General features: G+C 36.9%; 1 protein-coding gene across 1 annotated transcript in view; it reads left to right on the forward strand.

The window, feature by feature from the left end:
- LOC135701904 (inositol-pentakisphosphate 2-kinase-like) overlaps window positions 1-16,499 on the forward strand; it is a 422,782-nt gene that overhangs the window by 84,922 nt on the left and 321,361 nt on the right. The window lies entirely within an intron of this gene.

Consider the following 16,499-nt stretch of genomic DNA (forward strand, 5'->3'; position numbering starts at 1 on the left):
TATGGCAATTTAGTAAAGCGGTTTTCAATTTTATTTTCTAAATCTGTTTATTAAAATGTTTGAGATTCACTTCCGAAGCCCGCGTACTCATATAAAAATTCATCGAAACCGGAGAGTGCTTTGCAGTCTTCCAGAATGATCTTCAAAGTTCTATAAAACACCAAATGTCTGTACACACTGCAACTTGTCCTGCTCTGTTAACTCATCCTGAATCTCCCTGAAGTAAGAGGTTATTGTTCAAACGATCGTGTAGGTACACGGTTTCTTTCAGTTATTCGTCATTAACATACATATTGACTCGCCAAATCAAGAACAGTAACACTCGAAAGAACTTCTCATGTATTTTATTCAAAACTTAGGCCAAACCACCGTTATGCCAAACGACCTACAACCTCTATCAACGCAGTATTGACGAATGCTTCCTCTAATGCAGGGGTTTTCAAATCGTGCTCCGCCAAATCTTTAGAAGATTAACGGCGCCGGTGGTGTAGTGGTAAGCGTGATTACCTCTCACCCCAGCAGGCCTGGGTCTGATCACGCCTTCCTTCGGGAAGTAAAGTCGTTGGTCCCCGGTTCATGAGTTGATGGGTCGATAGGTAGGGAGCTGCGTTCCTGACACGCCGGTAGCATTGGTGCTCAGCACGGAAAACAAGATCGACGGAAAAAACAAACCAAAGGAAAAAAAAAAAAATAATAATTAAAATTACTCTCTGCACTTTTTCCGAATTGGAAACATTAGTTCATTATTGTAGCTTAGGGTATTGCCATTGGTATCGTATATCAATCTCACACATTGTATATTTCGTCTACTACTTGCAGACTTCATCAGTGCCAAGTACTCAACACTCAAGTGGTGTTGAGTACTTAGCACTGATGAAGTCTTCAAGTAGTAGACGAAATACGTGTATCTGTCAAAAGATAAGCAATTACAGGGCTGGTAGCGAGTCACTTTTTAGTGACTTGGTCACTTTTTTCAAGCAAGTCACTTAAAAGTCTTTTTTTTAAGGCCAAGTCACTAAAGTCACTTTTTCTTGTAATCAGTCACTATTTTAAACTTTTTTTTAGCGTGAATTTATTTCAAGATTGATCATTCTTCTTGCAGTGTGTATGAAAGTTATACATTTGGTTCTAATTTTTGAACAATTTGGAGTTGACGACCTTGTATAGAGTTTTTTGACGTTTAATCGTTTTTCTCTATCTACACTCATTTAGCTAAATAAAATTCCTTGAGTTTTCCAGGTTTTTTTCCAAAACATTGACGGATAATTTTCAGGTTTATAATAAGAAAGCTATTTATGAATAGCGTTAAAAATATGATTTTTTAAAGTAAAACAACAACAACAACAATTTACGCAAACGTTTAAAAAACAGCTTTACTTCATTTTAGTAAATCTAAGATCACAACATTTTTAATGTCTTCAAATTTCGTACTAGCAAAATTGTGGAAACTTTTAAAAAGTTCTATTTATCTCAGAAAAAGTTCTAGGTCTAGAGATCTTTGGGGAATTCCAGAGATCATGAACGGAAGTCCCCGAAATTTTAGCCCAGACTATTGGATTGGTTTAAAAATCTATAAGCGTGAGTTTAGACAAATTCAGGTTAATTCCATGATGTGCTGAAATAAAATCGAGAACCCTTAAGATTTTTCGAGAGATTCAGTACAGAGACCTTCAAAATATTTATGAAAACTTCAGAAATATTTCAGGAACTTCAAAGGTGTTCACCAGAATTCCATTTATTTTAAAACAGAACCGAGATCTTCATTAGAATTGAGAGCTTTAGGGAAGCTCCGAGAACATCAAGACAGCTCAGAATTTTGCTCGGAGAAAATTTCTGGAACGCAATAAAAATTATATGAACATCCGGAAAATGTGAGAATATTTCATGGAAATTTTAAGATCTGAAAAATTTCGAAAATTTAGCTAAGCTGATTAGAGAACATTAACGAAGTTCCATTAATTAAAAAAAAATGCTAGAACTTTTAGCAAGCGCCGATATTTTGAAGAAATTCCAGAGAACTTCTAAGAAATTTAGATATTTTTGGATTATATTTTGTTATATTCAGTAAAGTCCCATTCACTTCGAGGACAATCAGATAACATCACAAAAATCCTATTAACTTAATGAAAATTTGCAGTGACTTACAAGGAGTTCCTTGGAATTATGGGATATTCCAAGAATTCTTTGATTGATCTGAAAGCATTAGAAGATCCAGGGAATTATAGTTATATATCAGAAAATTCACCGGAATATTTGATCAATTTAGAGAATTTCAGGTTAGCATAGAAAACTTCAGGACTGGACTTTCCAGGGAAAATTAGTGATTTAAGGCAAAGTTCCATGAGCGTTTATAAACTTTATAAAATTTAAGGAAAATGGTATAATTTAAAGGCATTTCACTTAATGCAAGTAGGGTGCTTTTAAAAAATATTAAGATATTCAGGGCAGTCTATAGAATTCTAAGGAAATTGAGAAATATTTTGGGCAGCTTTAAAAACATCAGGAAACTCTAGGCTATTGAATTAGTTTCGAAAATCGACAAATGTTAAGAACTTCAGTGTAAATCATAGAACTATATGAATCATTTCGTTGAGGGAGCTTAAAGAAGTTCCTGTAATTTCAGAGAAGTACAGAGATCAACAGAAGTACAGAGATCAACAGAAGTACAGAGATCTTCAGAAACTTTTCGAGAACTTCATAAAAGTCTATGGAACTTAAGGGAAGATCCGAGAACTTCAGGAACTTATATGGACATTTCGGGAGATTTAAAATAAGTTTAGAAAAGCTTAAAAAACAAGGGGATTTTCAGGGGAGTTCAGTTCCATTAGTTTCACTAAATTAGTGAAAAATGTCAAGAAGTTCCCAGATTTTCAGAGGATTTTAGAGATTCTAAGAAAATTTTTAAGGTTTTCACATAAGTCCAGAAGTCCCCGGAAGCTTAAACATTTTTAGAACAGTTCAATTAAATTCAGGGTAGTACAACAAGTTTCATGACAACTGCAAACACTTAAGAGAAGTTTCGAGAACTTCAAGAAAGATATTGATCTCGCTAAAAAGCTCAACAGCAAAAACTCCAAGAAAGAACAGATATCCTTAGAGCAGAGATATTCCAGAGCAGCAAAATTTAACATAAATTTTAAAAAAGTTTCGAGAAATTCAGTGAATGGGTAAAACTTTAGAGAAGATTCATGATCGTTAGGAATATTGTGGAAATTTTAGGAAGTCCGAAAAAGTTTAGAGAAGTTAAAAACAATGATGAGAAGTATTGCGAGCATCAGGCTAGTTTTTCAAACTACAAAAGAACCTCAGGGCGGTTTCATTAACTTCAGGAATATTTTGGGAATTTTCAAGTTGTTCTGAAGACCTCCGAATAGTACATTACATATTCAACGGAGATTCCTCATGAAAATTGGCTTGGAGTTCTCCTCATCATGCGCTCGTATTCTTCCAAAATTCTCATGGAATTATTTCAGAAATTCACTTGGAACGCTTCTCTGAATTCTCTAAACAATAGCACAATAATATAGTTTGAATACTTCTGGCAACTATCCTCCGAATAAAATTTTCTTTTAATTTTCCTAGGAATTGCCTTGAAATTCTCTTCAGTTAGAAATCCTATGGAAAGAATTTTAGTTGAAATCATTTCAGATTTCTTTTTAAATCTCACTCCTTCCCCCTCTACTCACATTAAAAGCCTCATAAGAATTTATTTCATTTCCTAAAAAAAAAGTCTTAGATTTTTCCCCTTAATTTGTTTGGCAATCTCTCCTGGATTTATTTTCCGAATTTCTTTGAAGATCTCTTGGCGTTATTCTTCACCCCTTAAGTATTCACCATAACATTGCGAGGACTGATGCTCCGATTTCAAATGTGTGGATGATGAATAATGAATGTTTTTATTTAAAAAAATTTAAATTTATTTTGAAATTCCTGAGTACTGAAGAGATTCCCTGAGACTTGCAGGTATTTTAATGAGGAATAAAATTCCCGTTTTTTCAAGTTTTTCCACGTAGTAGACTCTTGGAGGTTTAGTCATAAACTTTCTATTGAATCTTTCGCTCTAAAGGTTCCTATCGTACATAGTTCAGTGTTTATGAGATTCTAATTGAATACGTCTAAAACATCAAATATTTTCTTCCTAATTTTCTTCCCGTAGGGCACTTTTAAGTCACTTTTTTACAAATATAAGCCACTATTTGGTCACTTATTTCTTCAACATGGTCACTAAAATCACTATTTTTGACATCATTGATCGCTACCAGCCCTGCAATTATAACGTTATTAAAAGGAAATAAATCAACAAACTCAAAGTTCTTCATAAAGGGATTCCGTTAAGAGGTTCGAAGAAAGATTCATTGAAAATCAGTGTGTAATGTTACGAGAATATTTACAAATAGACGGAAACGTAAACTGACCAATTGATGTTGATGGAATTACTAGTATATTTTTTTTCTTCAATCCCGTGGCATAGACATTCAAGTCCGTTATGTACAAATCCCTGCAGTTTATAAGATAAAAAAATCTCTTTCGTTTAAAAAAAAAAATTCTAGGCCCAATAATTTGGCTTTTTTACTTTTTGAAAGTTTTCCAAGCCTGAGATGTCAAAAAATGGTTTTATAAAAATTTCCATGCTCTCAATATTTTCTCAAAGGCCAGACATGTTTAGTTCCTTTTAGTCCATTAAATTGTATTGTATTGTTTTTCCGGACTTTTAATCCGAAATCAAAAATTTTCCTAGTCTAGATTTTAGAGAAAAATGTTCGAGGTTTTCTTTGAAATGTTTTCAATGTTTCAATAGTATTTACATTTTTCAAGGACTGTGAACATACATTCTATGTGTTCAAAATATCGACAATTATTCGGTACAATTTTCTAATTTTTGAATTTTTAAGCCCCAGCAATAAAAAAATTGACCGCAAGCTCCTAAATGTATCCGTAAATTCCTAATTTTTCAAGATTGCGATAAGCTAGATCTTTAAAATTTACTGCCCTAAAATTGTCTTGGCTTTGAACATTTATCTGTGTCTCAATTTTTCGTTCTCCAGTTTGCTCTCAGGTTTCGAAGTAGCAGCAGCAGCTGTTTACTTCTTTTGGTGCGCTTTATTCATAGTCAGCAGCGCTGGCAAGTGTCTGTGCCGTTGCTGGCAGCACACATTTCGATATGGTCGAAATAAAGCACACTTTGTGTTTTGCATATCCAAATGGAAATGCGTGGATGAGATTGAAAATTTCGTAAAATCACTGAATGCGAATCCTGACCTAACAAACAATTTCAGCTGATTAAAAGCTGAATAAGCAATTTTTTAGCTAAAGAAGCTCATTGTTGCCTGAATAAGCTCTTATTCAACTGTCAATGTTTGTTGGGGGTGACATGGACGCAATGTACTGGATTACTTGGGAGAAGGTGATCTTCATCAAATTAAAATCTGAAACAAGTATAACCATTACGCCCTGATGCATAACCCGGAGAAAATAATTTCCCATTATCCTAATGGAAACGTAGTGGAGGTATGGATGCGACTTGCGAGGGCAACGTTCAATTCGTACAAGTGTACGACTTACCACCGGAGGTGCCAGTTAATGATCTAATGTTGGTGCTGGAGGAAATAAAGCAAAGTAAAGCGTGTCATTCTAGAGAAATTCCGTGTGCAGTTGGTCCTCGACATGTACACAGGTGTGCGAGCTGTACACATGGATGTGAAAAATTTGATTCCCTCCTCGCTTAATTTTCTCTCTCGGAATATAGTCTATGCTGGAGCTATGTCGGTTGCTACAATAAATGGACAACAGGCGAATGATAAAACTAGGACGTAGAAAAGCAGCAGCAGAATGAAGAACAGAGCGGTAGCCGTACATATGTTGGTGTGGTGTCTGCTGGAAGTACATCATTGAACAATGACGGCAAAGAAGCTGTGGAAGAGGTTGTAGTGCTTGAAGAAGAGGTGGACGTCATGTCCATTTCCTCTATAGAGAGGAAGCAAGCGATGTCCAGAAACAGCAGTCGCCTATTCTCAAGCATCCGGATAGTGGACTATATCGAGAAGGAGCGGATAAAAGACAAAGTGGAGGCCAAGCGGCTGTCGCTGTGGAACATAAACCAATTAGACGAAGAAAGCGAGTTGCGTGAACGGCAGAAGGTGCCTCTCAGAAACTTAGCAAGAACTCATCAATATTGTTTCGTATGCATTTTTTTTTATCATCAAATTCACTGTTTCTTGGACATTTAACTCTTAATAAATAAATTACACTGGAGTCGCTTTTTACGCCGGTGATATGTCCCGCGTAAAAAAAAACCGCGTGAATTCCGGAATCCGCGTAAAAAAAACCGCGTAAATTCCGAAATCCGCGTAAAAAAAACCGCGTAAAAAAGACCGTGTAAAAAAAAAACCGCGTAAAAAGCGACTCTAGTGTATAACGATATACCGCGTAAATTCTGAAATCCGCGTAAAAAAAAACAAAATCCGCGTAAAAAAAACCGCATAAATTAAGAAATCCGCGTAAAATATCTGTGTAAATTCCGAAATCCGCGTGAAAAAAACCGCGTAAAAAAACCGTGTAAAAAAACCGCATAAAAAGCGACTCCAGTGTAATTCAAACAAAAATATAGTTGTAGGGTAGATGTAGTTATGGCTATAAGTTCTATGGAAATTTCATAGGCCATAATCGGAACACACCCTAATAGGAACGTATGACCATAACTGGTACATCTACTCTAATCACCAATTCGCGATGTGCATCTAATATCAACATAGGAAATAGTTTGTGAAAAATCGAGATAGACACAAGAGTACAGTGGGAAGAAATGGAGGTTAGAATCAGGGTTCTGCATTTTCGAAACAAAGAAAAGAAAATGAACTCTGCGCAGAATCGCTTCATTTCGAGCAATATCATTTTCGTGTATGTCATCATGTTTCTTGTTATCGAATCACGATGATCATTCCTCTTTTCAAACATGACTAGACTATCGCTTGTTCCGCTCGTCAAGTGCTTCAGTTCATTTCATTTGAAGCAAAGACTCGAAAACTGCTTCCTTCGTTTTTTCCATTTTCACTTCAAATCGGGGCTCATTCGACTTATCACGACCTGATGACGCAGGCATCAAAATATAGCATCCGGATAGTATCTGCACAATATCGGTTGCCGATAGGTATGGTATCCGGATTATATATAGTAATAATAAATTATTTTATATTAAACGTAAATTAAATTAACGAGGCCATTCTGGACTCCAAGTTGGCGGCCATCGAGGTCAGGGAAAATCTAAAATACCCTACAAAAGGGTTTTTTTGCGGAACGGGGATGCTGGAAATCGATACCCGACGCCATTTTGGAAGAATTCAAGATAGTGGGCATTGATATTATGAAGTGTTAAATACCCTAAGATATGGGTATTTTAAGAACGGGAACAACGCGTAGATGCAATTGAATTTCAAGTTGGTGTCGGACATCGATTTCTGGCTTCTAGATGTCAGCCCGATTCCAGAAAACCACATTGATCGGTATTTGACAGTATTTCACAGTTTTTCTGAACCAAAGCCGCCATCTTGGATTTAAAGACGGCGTGACATCAATTTTCGGCATCTACGTCTCATCCCCATTCTGAAAATAACCATATTTTCTGGGTATTTGACACTTTTCCGCAAATCGGATGCCGCCTTCTTGGATTACAAAATGGCGTCGGATATAGATTTCTGGCTTCTACACGTTACCCTGATTCTAAAAAAAAAACCGTTTGTATGGGTATTTGATAGAATTTACAACTTTTTCTCAAACCTGAAGCCACCATCATGGATTTCAAAATGGCGTCGGATATTGATTTCCAATCTCCAGACGTCACCCCGATTCCAAAAATACCCATATTGATGGGACGGCATCAGCATTTCCCATTTTTTTCTGAAATAGGAAACCGCCATATGAGTGTCAAAATGGCGTCGGATATCAATTTCCGGCCTCTAAAAAATACCTAAATTGATGGATATTTGACAATATTTCCCACTTGTTCTGAAATCGGAAGCCTCCATGTTGGATTTCGAAATGACGTCGCATATCAATTTTCGATCTGTAGCCTTCATACCGATTGCAAAAATACCAATATTGATGTGTTTTTGACTGTATTTCCACTTTTTCGTAAATCGGAAGCCACCATCTTCGATTTCAAAATGGCGTCGGATATCGATTTTCATCTTCTAGACATCATCCCGATTCCAAAAATACCTTTATTGATAGGTATTTGACAGCATTTCCCACTTCTTCTTAAACTGGACGCCGCCATCTTGGATTTCAAAATGGCGTCGCATATCAATTTTTGATCTCTAGACGTCACCCCGATTCAAAAAATACACATATTGATGAGTAAACAAAACACACGACAATGATAAATTTGACATCCCCGTGCACAGATCTATGCGCATACTCTTTAATGATTTGTTGATTGAACAATCAACAAAATTAATAAAAACTGCACGAATTTGGATCGAACAGTTTCGGTTCAATGCAAAATAAAGTTCATTTGAAAATGAAAGAAGAAATGAACACGAGTAAAGCCAAAACAAACAGCATGAAAATTGATCGAATGTGGTTATGTTGATGTTGACGGGTATCTGCTCGAAGAGAAGACAGAATGACTTTCAATTGAAAGTGATGGTTGACAGCTTCATCGTCACTTGACGATTTTCGATTGAAAGTGACTTTGTGGGGCCCGGGTTAGAATTGGTTCGTGCTTTTGTTTCTTCAAATTTATTGGTTTTATTTTCAAAAAGCATGACAATTGCGCAAATTTCTCGAAGTTACAATCGCAATCAACGAAGTGTCATGTTGGTCACTTTTTTACAATTGCCTAAAATATTTTGGGGATAGATGATAGTGATGGTGGTCCCACATGCAGGGCTGGTTGGGCATAATAGTAGTGACTTTAGTGACTAAAACAGCGAAAATAGTGGCGAAATGGTAACGTTTAAGTCACTAAAGTCACTACTATTATATCCCATACCCACTACCAGTCCAGCAGGTGGGACCACCATCACTATCTCAAACACATTTTAGGCCATTCAAGGAAATTTAATTACTCAACCCTCTCCAATAAGTTCATCGTGTATGATTCCGGTAATACGTTTGACTAGATAATATGTAGTTAATATTCAAGCAAAATTTCGATTCCATAACATTTAAAAAAAAATTGCGACCAACTCAAGGAAAGCTCCACAGACGACCCTTAGATTGATATGTGCTGCTCTACCAGATGCTGCTGTTGATTTGCCTGAATGAGTCCTTAACCCGTGGAAATCGATGAAGTATTTGTTTATATTCAGCACATAGACCGTTTTCACATGTTGCTCTATGTATGCGTAAAAGTCAGTTATCTAAAATCAGTCGTTTTCCAATTAAATTTATTTAGGATCAACTGTCAAATGTAAGATTTTGATTAAGATAATTTTCAAAAAGTCTTGAACGACATCTATGGCAATATGATTTTAAATTTGTTTTGGGTGTTAAAATTGTCTGTTTAATGTAGGGTCTGGAATAAACTAAAAAGCAAATTTATGCACCTAACAGTGACACGTACTTTTCTCGAGCAAGGTATATAGAAAATTTTCCTTTTTTGGTCATATCTCCGATGCCAAACGTCCAATCGGCATAAAATTCAACAAAACGTATTCAACTGGTTGAACTCATATCACACATACCTATAACTGGATTGTAGCCCATAGAAATTCTGCTTGGAATTCTAAAATTTTAAGCAGTTGCTGAAAATCTTGACATGTTTACGATTGTTCAGTGGCGTCGCTGTGCAACCTGTGCACGACACAGGTGTAAATAATTTAAAAAAATGCGTTTAGATTTTTATAGATTTTATGGTCACATTATAGCTGTACTTCTTTACTCCAGACCACTAGTGATCATGAATACACTATTTTATAGTGTGGCTCAATTAAATCTGCGACCTTGGTTTGCTTCAAAAAGGATTAAATTCAGTTCGGATGGTCTGCCTAATCCCTAATGCATTGATTTCTAAGCATGTCGATATCACTACTATGACAAAACTCGTTAAATAGTGCACCTAAAAGCGAGCTTTTTTGGGTGGCGGATAGCAAATTTGTGAATGGTCAAATGCCTGATGTAAGCTAAGCAGACCTTCTATCACCTCTTGAAACATACCACCAATTTTACACAATACATGGTGGTTTGCACCACTGGTTGTAATTGAAACTTTCAGCAATCACGCGTCAAACGGGAGCAACACGGAAACAGCAGTCTGGTACGCTTTGGACGTGTATCATACTTGCAGACCGGTTTGAATGTGTGAGTATAAATTAGAAGATCATTTGTGATGTATGGGTGCCTAAAGCGTGCATTTCTCGCTGTGCACTTGGATGCCTGATTGCAGGCAAAGAGAGTAATGCAGAAAGAGAGCGCAAAAGCTCGCTCTCACTCTCTTGTCAGTTGTAAATCTCTCAATTACCGATGGTTGCGCCGGTGCGCCTGTCAAAACTTATGAGCTTCCCCTGGTTCATTCTGATTCTCCTGATAGTGTTGTTCTGATGAATAAAGAGTTGATTAATTCAAGTTTGCTACCCAGGGGCTTCATGAATTTTCTCTAGATTTTGATACTGTTTTGTATCAAAAAATGTTTTCGGAAGTGTTTGACGGATAATTTTGATTACACTTCAGTCGAAAGACTCGTCGAAAGAGTTAGCCTTGTGATTAAAATGAGAATTAGTTAAGTTTTGCAATTCCTCCTACTGGTTAGCGCGAAAAGGACCATACAAATTTGTTTATACAAGATGATAGGCCTATCAAATGTTACGTTAGGTAGTGATTACAATATAATTGAGAATATCTCCCTCAAATTCATGGAGCATTGAAAAAAAAAACAAAACTAATATGTGGTGGTAAACTATAACGAACAAAGTTTGGTGCACAGGTAAACAAATGAGGCACGCGACGTTGTTACGCCAATTCTAGTTTCCCAGTTATATTAAAATACTCTACGCAGAAACCATTAGCGAAAAACTCATTCGTTCTGTGTTTGTGTGGAACGTTATCAAAGTATGCATGCTCATCTCGTCTAGAGCGCTTAGTTTATTTGTTTTCTACGTTTTCCTAGATAAACGATCATGCTGCGAGTCATACTAGGAACTACCTTCGTACAGAACAGGGAAATAAATGTATGCTAATGAAGCGATAAAAAATAAAGTTTGCTGAATGAGGCACGGACTGACTGTACGGGAGAAAAGATAGAGAACAGTTCTGTTCTGGGAAACCTTCGTTTACCTTCAGGGGGTGATAGCATTTGGAAATGGCTACAATAATAGGCACATTTGAGAGCTGCTTTTCTTTATCGGTCGGCTTAGGAACATTAGGAACTCTACGATATTTGGTTATTATCCATTCACATGGGACACATTACGCTTAGTTTCAACACCCCTCCGTCGATTGAAATTCTCGGAAAACAATAAACTCGTAGTCTATGAGAGCGTCGAGGAGAAATTAATAGAATATTAACCACACCGACGTAGAGATTCCCGGTGCCAGATGTTAGTTTGGTGATTCTATCGGACGGCAACGGCGCGCACCACATTCAATGTGACATTTTTGTTTTGTTCCATTCAATGGAACCAGCAGTTATGCACTGTACACATTTGTCATAAACGACTGCCTGTGAATGTTTAATTGCGCGACGCACAATGCTTTTCGAGTACATACATGGATACATAACCATCCATCGCCATCGGAGTCATATATCAGTTAGCGGCAGTCTGGCTTTAATTTTTGTTTGTTTAGCTGTTGAATTTGAGCTGCTCACTGCACTTCTACAGTCTACAGGCAGTGGAATCGACCCTCTTTCGATTGGGAGGGTATAGACTAGCACGCCAACAGCGGCAACGTGGTGGCTGATGAAATTGATGGGTGATGAGTGCGTATCGAAAGAAAGTCCCATGATAAGATATTTGATTGACATTTTGAGTTTCAGAACAAGACGATAAACAACTCCACAAGTCGTGGGAGATAAATTGGTCAACTCTCCCGGAGTAATCTAAAAAAAATCACCGGAAAGGTCTTACACGTATTATGTTCTTGTAGTAGTTAGGGTTTGTCCTCAAAGTTGTACAAAGCCCGCTGTGTTTGCTCTTTTGAAGCTCAACAAGTCTAATATAGGTACGATATAACCCCTAAGCCTCCGAACCCGTTCTTAAAATTCTATATATTTACTAGGGTGGTTCAATATTTTGATTTTCCTCCACCCCACTCAATCGATTCATGAGTTCACTTGGTTGCGAGCTCATTACATGGAATACACTTTGGGAAAAGTGAACTTTTTGTTCACCTCGTCCTAAACAGTAAAGTAAAATTAGTCCGGAATAATTAACCCTTCGTCTGTACCTCTAAAATAAAGCTAAGTTCATTGCGAAAATCCTTCAAAACAAGTATTAAATAAAATTCGAAATATGTCTCAACTAAGAGGCAGGCATATCAGCAAGACTTTAGCATGCAAGATTGTCAGAGAAAAGAATCGTTTTGATGAATAATCAAAAGATTGAACAAATTGCCTGGGGTCATATTGACCCAAAGATACAGACAAAGGGTTAAGAATTTTTTAATAGAAAATGTCATCTTGGGGAGCAACTCACTTATGCGAAAAGTTTCATTCAAATCGAAGAGAGTTATGTCCAACCGATTTGCTAATTGGCGTAGAAATGCTCTAAGTATTCCTCGTCGACCAAACCCAAAACATTAACTTAATTCACTCTGTAACTGGTCATACTTCGCGCCAGAATTTGCTTCAATTACTCACTATAATCTCTTTAAAATTGCCTTGAATTATTCCTCAGAATTCCATTGGTATACCCTTTAAAATTCTCTTGGAATTCACCTCAGAAGTTCTGTGTGTGTATGTTCTACACGGCCAATGAGAACGACCCAAATTTGAGTTTACTTTGCTCATAAATCACATAAAATGCAGGAACAGTAAATTTACCTCATGTTTTTCCAGGTTTGTTCAGGAAAGTAATGCCAAATATGAGAAAAGTAAATATTAGATCAACTTAGTCTATTGGTAGTACTCCTAGACTGGGTAAAATTTTCGTCAATTTTCCGGCTTTCCACAGAAAATCATGAGGCAAACTTACTCATCGCTGAGTTGCTGCACTTTTGGCGATTATGAGTAAAATAAACTCAAATTTGGGTCGTTCTCGTTGGCCGTGTAAAGTATCTTGGAATTTTCCAAAAAAAATTTCTTGAAATTCTCTAAACATTAACCTGAAATTCGCTTGGAATTACCCTCAGAACTCGCAAGGAATGCACTCAGATATTATTGAAATTATCCTCAAAATTACATGACTTTTCTCCTCGGAATTCCCCTGAAGTTTTCCTTAGAATTCTCTTGGAATTCCGTTCAGAATTTTCATCCTCAGAATGTTTAACTTTGTTTAATATTCCCTAGGCGCGCTTCAAGATATAGATGGAACTTTTCGTAGAAGGAAATTTCCCTACAGATGGATGTTGATCGTTGTTAAGTATTAAGTGTCAAGTCATCCTCATAATTCCATCAAAATTATCATTGGAATTTTTTTGAAACTCTTCTCACAATTCCCTTGAAATTCTGCTGAGAATTCTTATCGACTTCTTTTCAGAGATCCTATATAAATCTTCTTATAATACCCTAGGAATAGTCTCAGATATTTCTTTAAATTCTCTCAGAATTGCCTTGACATTATCCTCAAATTGTTATTAAAATTCAACTCGGTATTAATTTGAAACCCTCTCCAAAATTCCTTTTTTTCAATTTCATTTTCATTTACATTGAAGTCTTTTTCGAATTCTCATCATTCTAGGAATATTCTTCAATTTATACTCAGAATTTCCTTTGGAATACGGAATAAGCTTCATTATTACTTTCAACACTCCGAACACGATGCCTCCGGTAAAATGTGTAACGGCAAACTCACAATGTTTGAAAAATCATAGCTCAGCCATTTATTGATAAATTTTAAATCTACTGGCTCAATTTGAAACTACATACTTCAAAGATTTATTTGGTATTCATAGATTTAAATTCTATCGATAAATTGCTGAGCAATTTAATTTAATTGCAGATTTTTCTAACATTGCCAATTTGCTGTTACACATTTACCGAAGGCATTGTGTTCGGAGTGTCAAGATTTATGAGAAAGCCATAAAAATAAATCTCCCTACATACCAGTCGAACAACCTAATAAATTACTATTACGTTAACTTCAGCATTCCTTTTCTCCACGAAAAACCTTTGGAGGTTTATTTTCAATGCATCTGGAATTCTCTTCACAATCCTCATAAAAACTTTCGTCCGAATCATCTTGGAACTCTCCGTAGACAGAGTTTTATTGGAAGAATTACCTTGGAATTCTCTCCAGAATTCCCTCAAAACACCCAACAAACTGTTCTCAAAATTCCATTAGAATTATCTCTCGAATACCTTATAAATTCTCCTTATAATTTCTTTTGATTTGTCATTGGAATTTTCGTGAAAATTCAACACCCTTGAACATACTGTATCTTTTGAAATATTGCACCTAGGAGTGAAAAATTTCGCTAAGGTATAGCTGGGAGCAGTGATGGCATAATCCTCACTCAAATGATTTTGTTTCGCTCTCAAGGGCTCGCAATATCACGCATGATATTGGAATAAAATATCAAGCCTGATATTGTTTTTACAAGCTCCTTTGATATTGCGAGACTATTCAGAACATGTAAAATTGCAGCCACGAGTTGACTTACCACAAAAATGATTCCTTTGCACATCGTTTTCTTAGAAAGAGAAAGCATAGTTTGCTATCTATTTCTCTACGCTTCACAGATGGCAGACACGAAGTTACTGCTGCCAGCAGTGATGGAAGTTTCGTTTCGTGTTCGGATGTACAGCAAAGTCTCGAAGCTCAAACTCAACACAGTTTTATGGGAATTGTAGCCGGGGAGTTTTGTTAGCATGATATCATAGCAACCGTATCACAGCTTGTAATATCATCGGCTGTTGTTTGCGTGTTGAGTTTTTGGTTTACGATACTCAAATGAGATTATGCACATTGGTGAGATTTAATCTTTTGATATTTTCACAACACTGCCTGGGAGTCATTGATGAAAAAGACTATGATTGGTGTTTACATTCGAGATGGCGACGAATGAAAAACACGTGCGCGAGCGAATTTTGTACGGACGTAATGCAAATTCTAACTTGTCAATACGGGAACTTGCAAAACAAAATTGGATTCACCTAAATCCACTGTTCACGGTGTGCTCAAATCATTTTCGGAACGTTTGACGGTCGAGAGGAACCCGAGAAGGGATAAACGCATTGGACGTGCTGATCCTGTCATGGACCGAAAGGTGAAGAGGATATTGAAGGAAAACTCAAATCTCCCTGCTCGAACGGTGGCTCGTAAAATAGGAATGTCACCTGGTTATGTCAAAAAATCAAAACAGCGTTTGCGGCTGAAGTCGTAAAAAGTAAAAACAGTTCCAAATCGCAACGACAACCAGAATTTGACAGCCAAATCACGGACTCGATGTTTGTACTGTGACAAATACATACTTGACGAAGTTTTCATGTGTTGTTAATGACGATGAAACTTATGTCCTGGAGGATTTCAAGCAACGTCCAAGGCTGGCTTTCTATTATGCTATGGCCAAAAATGCTTTCGTCACTACAAGCACAATCAACAAGGAGATTTACCAGAAAGAGTGCCTGCAAAAGCGATTGCTGCCCTTCATCAAAAGCTACAAAGAAAACCCTTTGTTCTGGCCCGATTTGGAATCATTTCATTATGCTAAAACTGTGATGGAGTGGTACGAAGCAAATCAAGTACCAAAAACCGCAAATCCGGCAAATTTTCCAGAGTTACGTCCAATCGAGAGATATTGGGCTCTGATGAAGCGGAAGCTTTCTGGAAAGAAACAAGGAATCAAAGATATCAAACACTTCCAGCAAATTTGGGCAAAGACGGCCACCACGGTATTTGAGGAGTCTGAACAAACCCTAATGGATGGAGTTAACTACAATTGAAATATAAAGCGAAATTTGTGTTTAACTTAAATTTTGATGTGTCCGGATTATTGGGGATACCGACCTTAGTCCGACATCCTGAATATTTTTGGTTATCCCAGATTCTTCAAATAATGTAACTCATAATTCTCGCTAACCACAGCACCGAATTGGAGGCAATAACCGTGAAATGAAAGGTGCCATATAATGCTATTGAACATCTTAGGAATAGGTTAACTGGGTTCAGGAGATATCACCGGATCACAGGAGAACATGTTCCGGTTAGTATGGATCGTAAGACTAGAAACGACCAGAAACGTGCCAAATATCATGCGACACCTGAAAACATGAACCGATAGCAAGTCAACGGCCCACATTTGTCAGATCCGGATCAAGGGAATCAACATAATCCGATGTTTTGCGATGGTAGAAACTCTAGTAAACGAGATCATGATCAGTGTACAATTGAGATCATGCGGGTTAT

The sequence above is a fragment of the Ochlerotatus camptorhynchus genome, unplaced genomic scaffold (genome assembly GCF_037179485.1).
Source record: "Ochlerotatus camptorhynchus isolate MF236.1 unplaced genomic scaffold, CSIRO-AGI_Acam_v1.1 ptg000179l, whole genome shotgun sequence".
Taxonomy (NCBI): Eukaryota; Metazoa; Arthropoda; class Insecta; order Diptera; family Culicidae; genus Ochlerotatus; species Ochlerotatus camptorhynchus.